Here is an 8,940-nt window from a genome sequence, read left to right on the forward strand (position 1 = left end):
GTCTAGCCTCTATGTCTATTCTAGTGGCTGGCTCTGTCCTCTGATCCTCAGGCAAGCTTTATTAGGGTACACAATATATCATCATAATATTTACCTATTTTAACACATGCCCTATGTCTTTCATCTCCTCTTCTTCTCTTTTTACTACTTCCAAGATACAACAACAGCTCCTTTGAATTCTCCAAACATGTCTCTTCCTTATATATTCAGCATGGTGAATCTCATCATGTGAAATGTTTCTGTCCCTTATTATCAAATAATTTACTTGAGTTAAATCAAATCTCCAATTACGTTTATCATCTCATGTATAGCTACTTGCTTATAATTTGTCATAATAATTTATTTATATGGTTTTTATCATTGTTTGACAATCTGCTTGCTAATACTATATTTCCTTATTTATTGTTTGCTATTATCTACTATATTATAAAAAGCCTTATCTGTACCTTTTGGTCAGTGCTGACCCTTAGTGCCTAGCAAATTCTCTGTTAAGAGCAAGTGCTCAGTAAGCAATTTTAATTATTGACTAGGCCATGGAAATTTTGAATATGTTATTTTGATTCCAAGTGCTACCACAAAATATAGATGCACTCATCTTTTAACATAACAGTTTCATTCTGAAGTAGATATTATTTTTAATTCCACAAGGCAGGTAATGCCTAAGCAATAATAATGCCCTTTTTTGTCTTTGAACAATTAATTTTTAGATTTTGTAATTAACACATAATAACTATTTATATTTATTAGGTGATATGTGATGCTTTCATACATGTAAGTATTGCTCAGATCAGATAAAGTTGTCTAAAAAAAACAACTCTTAAACATTATTACTGAGAAAGTGAATTTGTACAGACATAACCAAAATGAGTTTAGAGGGTCCTCAGAAAAATTAAAGGAGAACTCTAGTAGTATTAAGCAATCATACTGCTGAACATTTGTTCTCTTAATCAATGCTAATAGAAAACCATTTGTATATCTTAGCTTACATAGCTGCTAAAATCTTTATTAGGGAAAACCATGCAATTGGCAAGAAATTCAAAACAGAGTGGAAGTCTTTGGGAACCTTAATAACTCCTTTCCCTGAATTATCCACTTGTATCTTTCTTCCCATCTCCTTGATGCCTAAATTATATCTGCAAGGTTTCTCCTTCTTGGATATAGCCAAGGTTCAAAAGGTCCACATAATTTGTTCTTGTAAGTCATTCACAAATTAAAGTTGAAGTTTGATGTTCAAATCAGTGCTATCAAGTGGACAACTCTGTAAGAATATCAACATGAAGTAGATAAATTAAGTTGAGTTATTTGAATCTCTCTTTCCATACATGTCCCTCTATCTGTATGATTGTTTATATGTGCTATGATCACTAAGTTAGAGTTGGGTACATTACTTAAACTCTTTAATCATTGAATAATATGTGTGTTAGCTTGAACACCTGACTGTTAGACTCCAAGAAACAATGAATAATTTCAATGTGAAAACACCTCTATATTTGTCTATTTTTACCTGTGAGGCCTCAGGAAGAACTCCAAAAAAATCCTTCTAAAGGGGAAACACATATATTATTGACTAATGAACTCATTTTTATCTAGATAATACAAAGAATTACTAATCCAACTGCAGAACTCTGTTTTTGTTGTTATGGTTTTTCTTTCCTTCTTTCTGTCTTTCCTTCCTTCCTTCCTTTTTTCCTTCCTTCCTTCCTTCCTTCCTTCCTTCCTTCCTTCCTTCCTTCCTTTCATTCTGTGTACTCTTTTTATGCAGAGGTGACTTGGACACAATTGATTGGTTTTACTCAAAGACAGGTGATTCTCAAAAACAAAAACAAAAACAAAACAAAACAAAACAAAAAACCCCAAACATTCTTAGAGTGTAATAAATATCTTGGTGAATCTACCTTTAAAGAAATGGAAATGGAACTGATCATCATCTTTCAGGCAAGTTAATAATTGACTTGTCAGCTAGTTGAAGACAGAGATCTGCTTGGCTACATTATTTACTAGAGAAGCATTAACTACATAAAATCACCAAGTCATGTCTCAAACCTTATGAAATGTGTGAATACCAGAGAAAAGTAGCTTATAGTGTTATGAAGAAACAAATATTTAGAAGAAATTAAGAGGCTAGGCACTCATATCTTTTTGTTTCGGGAATTAAGTTTATCACAGAATTGTAGCTCTCTGAGCAACTGAAAAGCAATGAATATTTAGAATGGAATCTCAGATAATAAATGTGACTTGTCCAAATTCATAGAAATGTTAGGTGGTAGATGTTCAATTACAGTAGATTTTCAAAAGAACTGTGGACCAATAGCTGAGGAGCCCCCATGGTACTGAACTAGGCCCTCTGGATAGGCAAGACAGCTGTTTAGCTTGAACTGTTTAGGGGGCCCCCAGGCAGGCAGTGGGATCAGGACCTGTCCCTGGTGCATGAGCCAGCTTTTTGGAGCCCAGTGCCTATGGTGGGACACTTTGAGCAGCCTTGGTGCAGGGAGGAAGGGCTTGGAACTGTCTCAACTGAATGTACCAAGCTCTGCTGACTCCCCATGGGAGGCCTTGCCTTGGAGGAGGTGAAAATTGGGGGTGGGTTAGGGGAGAATGCTGTGGGGCAGGAGGAAGAAGGAGAGGGGAATCTGTGGTTGGTATGTAAAATGACTAGAAAAATCTCTTAATAATAATAAAACAGAAAAAAAGAAGATAGAAGGACAATAAAACTGAAACACATACACACACACACACACACACACACACACACACAGAACTAGTCCATAGCTTTAAATTCTTGTAAGCATTTATGTTGCAAATTAAGAACAGATTTTTATGAGCTAGATTTTTAGATTTAGGTGAGTATTTTTAGTTTGTCAATTGAGTAAGAGATAATTTGGAAAAAAAGGTTTTTCCTCTAAAACAAACCAGCAAAGAAAATAAAAAACAATGACTGACCTAGATGGCATAACACGCTTAGAATGGCGTGGGGTTCATCCTGTGTGAACTCAGAAATTACATCTGTCACATCTTTTGCTTTCAGGAAACACTCAACTTGATGTTTTGTCATAAAATGAAAACAAGGTACTTAAAATTAGAAAATGTGCAATCTGATTATTACAAAGTATAATTTCAGTCTGTCTTTGTCTCTCAATTCTATATTTGTCCTCACTTAGAATGATATTCTCCCACCTCTACTCTCACAATCTATTCAGCATTTCCCCCAAAAAATCATACCCTCTCCAGTACTCTATATTTATCAGAGTAAAATAATAATAATAATAATTATTATTATTATTATTGGATTCACATTTGTGGTTAAGCTAAATCCAAAGTAATGTCAACTTCAATATTTAGAAACATTAAGGGAGAACGTGGAGAGGAGTTTTCTTGTTTACTCTAATGATGCCAACTCTATTATGCTAATTTATTAACTTATTTATTGAGTATAAAGTACTGCTCCTCCTAAGTTAATGTGCTACTGAGCATCACAGTACCAGTAAATAATCTAAGTCAAACTTGGGAGTAGATAACTGTGTAAGGTCGTGGATCACATCTTCACTTTTCTCTAGCATTGCTGCTGACAGCGTCTAATGTCTTTCTACAAATAAATTAAACATTCAGTGCTTATTAAATAAACAATGCATTACTCATTACCCTGAAAGTGATTCTTGAGCTTGAAGGAACCCGAGGGCACTACTTGACAAAAATGAAATAGCTCAGATTTACTGCAAACCATGACTAACACACAAGGCTCATTTTCAGAAATATTGAGTTGATGTCACATGCTTGAAAAAAAAAGACAAAAGAAAAAAACTCAAGCATAAGGAAAATGACTCCCTTTGTGACATCTTCCCTAAAGGCTTCAGCAAAGACAAGCTGATTTGAGTGCCTGGTCAAACACAGGCACTCCTGCTGGGGAGGAGGAGCTGAGATCTGAGAAAAGATTTTGATCAGCAGGAGGGTCTCTTTGGAAAAATAGAGTGAGGAGAGTCTGTCTGCCAGAGAGTTTATGGATGGGTGAGCAGCTGAATGGCTTGATGAGATAAGAGGGAATACTTCTAAGGCCACTTTCCCTGGGAAAAATTTTCCCATCCATATGACAGAACTTGGCTGCTTTCCAAAGGCCTAATTTACCAAGCTATATGTATCTTGATTTCTGAATGGAAAAGGTACAAGTACTAATACTTTAATTATGTGAAATATGTAAGTTAATTTGTAAATATGAATGCATTTAGAAATACCTACAACTATAGATGAAAGCAAAGATAATATTGATATTCATTTGTTCTTCTTTGACAAGTCTTCAGAGTATGTTGAATTACATAAAATATTATAATTAATGTAGACTCATATTTACAATTCATAAAATCACCATTCCAAATAAAATATTTCCTAGGATTTTCACACAATTATTAAGGAAAATTTTAGCAGACATCTGACTGAAATTACTTCAGATTTCTTTTTCTTCTTCCTTTTTTAGTTTGCTTTTGTTTTTGTTTTTCATTTTTGATTGAGTTTTCTACATAGTGCTGGCTGTTCTAGAACACACTTTGTAGAAAAATCTGGCATTGAACTCAGAGAACTGTCTGTATCTGTCTCCCAAGTGCTTGGAATAAAGGCACATAAAGGCACACTTCACCATGCCTGGCCAGATTTCTTTTGTTATGCCTCCTCAACTGAAGACTCCACTCTTAAGACTTTCAAAAAAACAAACAAAAAAACAAAAAAAAACTGTCTGGGATGGAGAAGCAGCACTATGGTTAAGATACTTACTCTTGCAGAGCATCTAGGTTCAGCTGCCAGCACTCATATGGTATATCAGAGTTATTTAGAGCTTCACTTTTTCGTATCCTACACCTACTTTTTGCTTCCTCAAGTACTACACAGACACATGGGGCAGGCAGATATGTAGGCAAAATAGTCCTACATATAAAATAAAATTTAAAAATAATTCTTTTTAAAGACAGTGGTATATCATGGTGCATGCCATTAATCCCAGCACTCAGAATAACCTCAGTGAGTTTGAGGCCAACCTCGTCAACACTGTAAGTTCCAGGCCTGCTATGGCTACACAGTGTGATCCTATCTCAAAAGAAAAAGAAGAAGAAGAAGGAAGGAAGGAAGGAAGGAAGGAAGGAAGGAAGGAAGGAAGGAAGGAAGGGAGGAAGGAAGGGAAAGGAAAGGAAAGGAAAGGAAGAAAAGAAAGAAAGAAAGAAAGAAAGAAAGAAAGAAAGAAAGAAAAAAAAAAAACAGCACCACCTTTTTAGATCTTCTTCAAACAATTTCAGAAAATAAAACTATACTTCACGACATTCTTCTTTACTATAAAAATGTATTGTTTATATCCTTATAAATGTGACTTGCATGTAGGCAAACAGTCTTTTGTTGAATGTATCACATACCAATAAATGCATCTATGCATAGACATATAAACATACATATACAAATCACATCTTTGATATTTCATTAATTTCCTTTGAGGTCTCTACATTAAAGAACCGTTTTAAATAAGGATATCATTTAAAAATTATTTCCTAGAATATATCTTGATATATACTATGCGATTAACTGTTATTATTCCTTTGTTAATTATATTTAAAGTAAATCAATGTGTTCTCTGTAGTTTGCCACATTATGTGTAGTAGATTCATTAAAGGAATTACACAAAGATATTTCCCATCGTCTTAGATTATGCACCATCACTGTATTTTTATTTTTTATCATATCTAATGCTGTCACAGTAAATTTTCAATATTTAATTTCTTTGTAAATATGAAGGTAGTACTTTCCCATGAATCAACCTAATACTTAAGACATTTGTGCCCTCCAATGACATGGGAATTTTGAACTTAGAGTAAATAAATATTAATCCCCAAATGTCCATCTTTTGAGAGATGTCTTAGAGATGATACATTGCAACAAAATAGTCTAAAAAATAACAGTAATATAATGATTACATGTCATAAACTCTTCAGTCAGAAAAAAAAAATCAGTAAGAAAGCAGTCACTCACTGTGCAGTTTGAAGAGAAAATGTTCATTCCAATGATACAAAGGAGGAAGATCACCAACCCAAATTTATCATGGCCAAATTATGTAAAGGAAACAATTGATTAAAGCCAACTTTTTATTCGTGTGCACTGGATTCAAGGTTCAAAAGTTCAGCATTGAAGGTAAGGAAGACAACGTTTTTATAATTCAAGGGTTGGGGGTTTCCAGCTTGGGGGTTTGGCAGGCAAAATAGGAGGGGTTACAGGAGCAGAAAATAAACATAACAAGTTAGTCGTGAAGACGTTCTGAAACAAAGACATGGTTATAATATGGCCACAGCAAGGAACTCATAACAACAGGTAGTCACAATAACCTTGTGAAACAAAGGCAGGGATGCAAGATGGCTATGGAACAATGACACAGTTACCATTTCCTGGAGCAGGCAGTAGAGAACCATTTATAGTTAAGGTCACAGGTGGTGCAGAGCCCAATCCTTGAGAAACAGATTTAATCATGAAAAGGAATGAACCTTGTTTGTCTTTACTATAAGATAGCTTTCAAGCCTAAGATGGGGGCAGACTGGTTCATCAGAAGCATCAAAATGCTTAAGGATATGAAAATTGGGTTTTGAAAAATATATATACATGAACACCAGTTATCAAGTGTTATGTTACAAGACATTTCCTAAAGAGATGCAACACAAATATCTACTCCCCTAAAATAGGGGCCATGGCAGACCAAAGTACACATACTATGGAAGTCCAACTTGATAAACCAATGAGTTACTTTTAGGAAAATGAGAGGGGTTACTTAAAGAAGCAGAAATGACTCAAAGACAGCTGTATCACCAAAGTTTACCAAAGCATGGGTTACAGCTCACAAAAGCTGCTAATCTGGAGCACACTGCAAATCTTGCAGTGAGCGCATAGATTTTAAAATGTCTCTTCCAAGTTACACTGGTCTGAACCTCTTCCAGGGAGCTTTGCTGGTTACTGTTTCTTCCAGGAAGCTGGTCTCAGAGTCTTTGGAACTTGGCTCATCTGAGAGTCTTATATGCAGCTTGGCTAATCTTAGAGTGACTCTCAGTAGCTTTATTGCTTAATAAAGGGGCATAGTGAAACTGGTCAATTTCAGGGATTTCCAGAAGCTCTTATGAGTTGTTTATCTCCCTGCACCTCGGGCTATTACACAGAGAACCTTGTCTCTAAAAATCAAAGAACTACCCTGCAGCATGGAATACTTGAATGTTGGAGGAAACTGTTATACAGCATGCAGAAAGGAAAAGAAAGAAAAAATTCAAGCAAAAGATATCAAATTGTTTGCATGTGTGTGTGTGTGTGTGCGCGCGCGCGCGCGCATGTATGCCAGTGAACTCACTTTGAAAAGTAACATTTAAAGTGCATATTCTTGCACATATCTGTAATCTCAGAACTTAGAATTAAAATATACGATTCAGGGCTGTAGAATGTCTAAATAAATCCAAACCAAACAACAAAAAAATGTGTTATAAGTTGGGATATAGTATTAGCCAGGATTCACAAAGACCTTAGAGGTCATACCAAAGTTCAATTTTCTTAATTTCATAGTAACTAACATTTGCTCTCTAAAAGTTTTTTGGTTTTTTGTTTGTTTGTGTTTTTTTTTTTTTTTAATTAAAAGGGCAGTGGTGGCACACCCCTTTAATCTCAGCACTCAGGAGGCAGAGGCAGGTGGTTCTCTGTGAGTTCCAGGTCATCCTGGTCTGCAGAACTAGTTCCAGGGCACCTCGGGCTATTACACAGAGAAACCTTGTCTCTAAAAATCAAACAAACAAACAAAAAAAAAAATGAAAAAAAGAAAAAGAAACTCTGAAATTTTTTTAAAGTCAGTATACAGGGTAGCATATAAAAGATATGGGTTTCATTCCCGTGTTTCGTGAACTTTGTTTTCAAACAACCCCCTGCCACTCTGCCTCTCCCTGGTGCTTCTTGTCTCGTGTTTTTTTGTGGTACCCTTCCTTTCCACTGTTAGTTCATTCTCTACTTCTGCATTCTTGAGTATGTATTATATTAACCTGTTTTACCAACCCTTACCCTGTCTTTCTCCTCTCTCATCATCTCCTTCCTCTTTTCATGACTCAAGTACACATATATAAAGACACACATACTCACACACACATGAAATTTTAAATCTAGAGTTAACATACATATGAAATTGTGAAGCTTTTCTGAGTTTGGATTATTTCAGTTATGTAAGGACAATTTTTTAAAAATAAAAGAGGAGAAAAATTAGCCTCTTCTATGGATGAGTTCTGTTACAGTTTCTTTGATGCAGAGTGGTCAGACCTGAGAACACGCACACACACACACACACACACACACACACACACACACACACACACACTCAAAGGATGCAGCAGGTTATGTGTGTGTGTGTGTGTGTGTGTGTGTGTGTGTACACATATATGGTATATGTGTGTGTATGCAACAATAATAAAGACAAAGAAACTGTTAATGGGAGGCTTTAAGGGAGAATATCTAGGAGGAGTTGGAGGAAGAAAACACGTGTGGGAAGTGATTTAATTCTATATCAATTAAAAACATACTTTAAAAGTAGAGATTCCTTCCAACTGGTGTCTTAGGATTGTCTAATTCATGTTTTATGATAGTGTGTTTAAGATGATGATTTAGAAGAAAGGAAAATCAGTCAAGTTTTTCTGTATTCTTTAGTGTACTATCCCCTCATTTCTGGGCAGGATGTATAGTGGAAAGAGGGAGAAAATGATACTTTAAGTAATATACTTATTTAATACAAATTAAAGTAAACTGAATGGTAATTGATGGGATTCCATAATGAAAATGAGAAGGCAGACCCAGGTAACTCCATAATCTGTTTTGAGTGGTTCAGAAAAAAATATTTTGCTGCTTTTTATTAATATAAACATCAGCACTGTTGCAAGAATGCAAGCACATAGTCACATTGATGAC

This window comes from Peromyscus eremicus, chromosome 5, assembly GCF_949786415.1.
Source record: "Peromyscus eremicus chromosome 5, PerEre_H2_v1, whole genome shotgun sequence".
In the NCBI taxonomy this organism is placed as follows: domain Eukaryota; kingdom Metazoa; phylum Chordata; class Mammalia; order Rodentia; family Cricetidae; genus Peromyscus; species Peromyscus eremicus.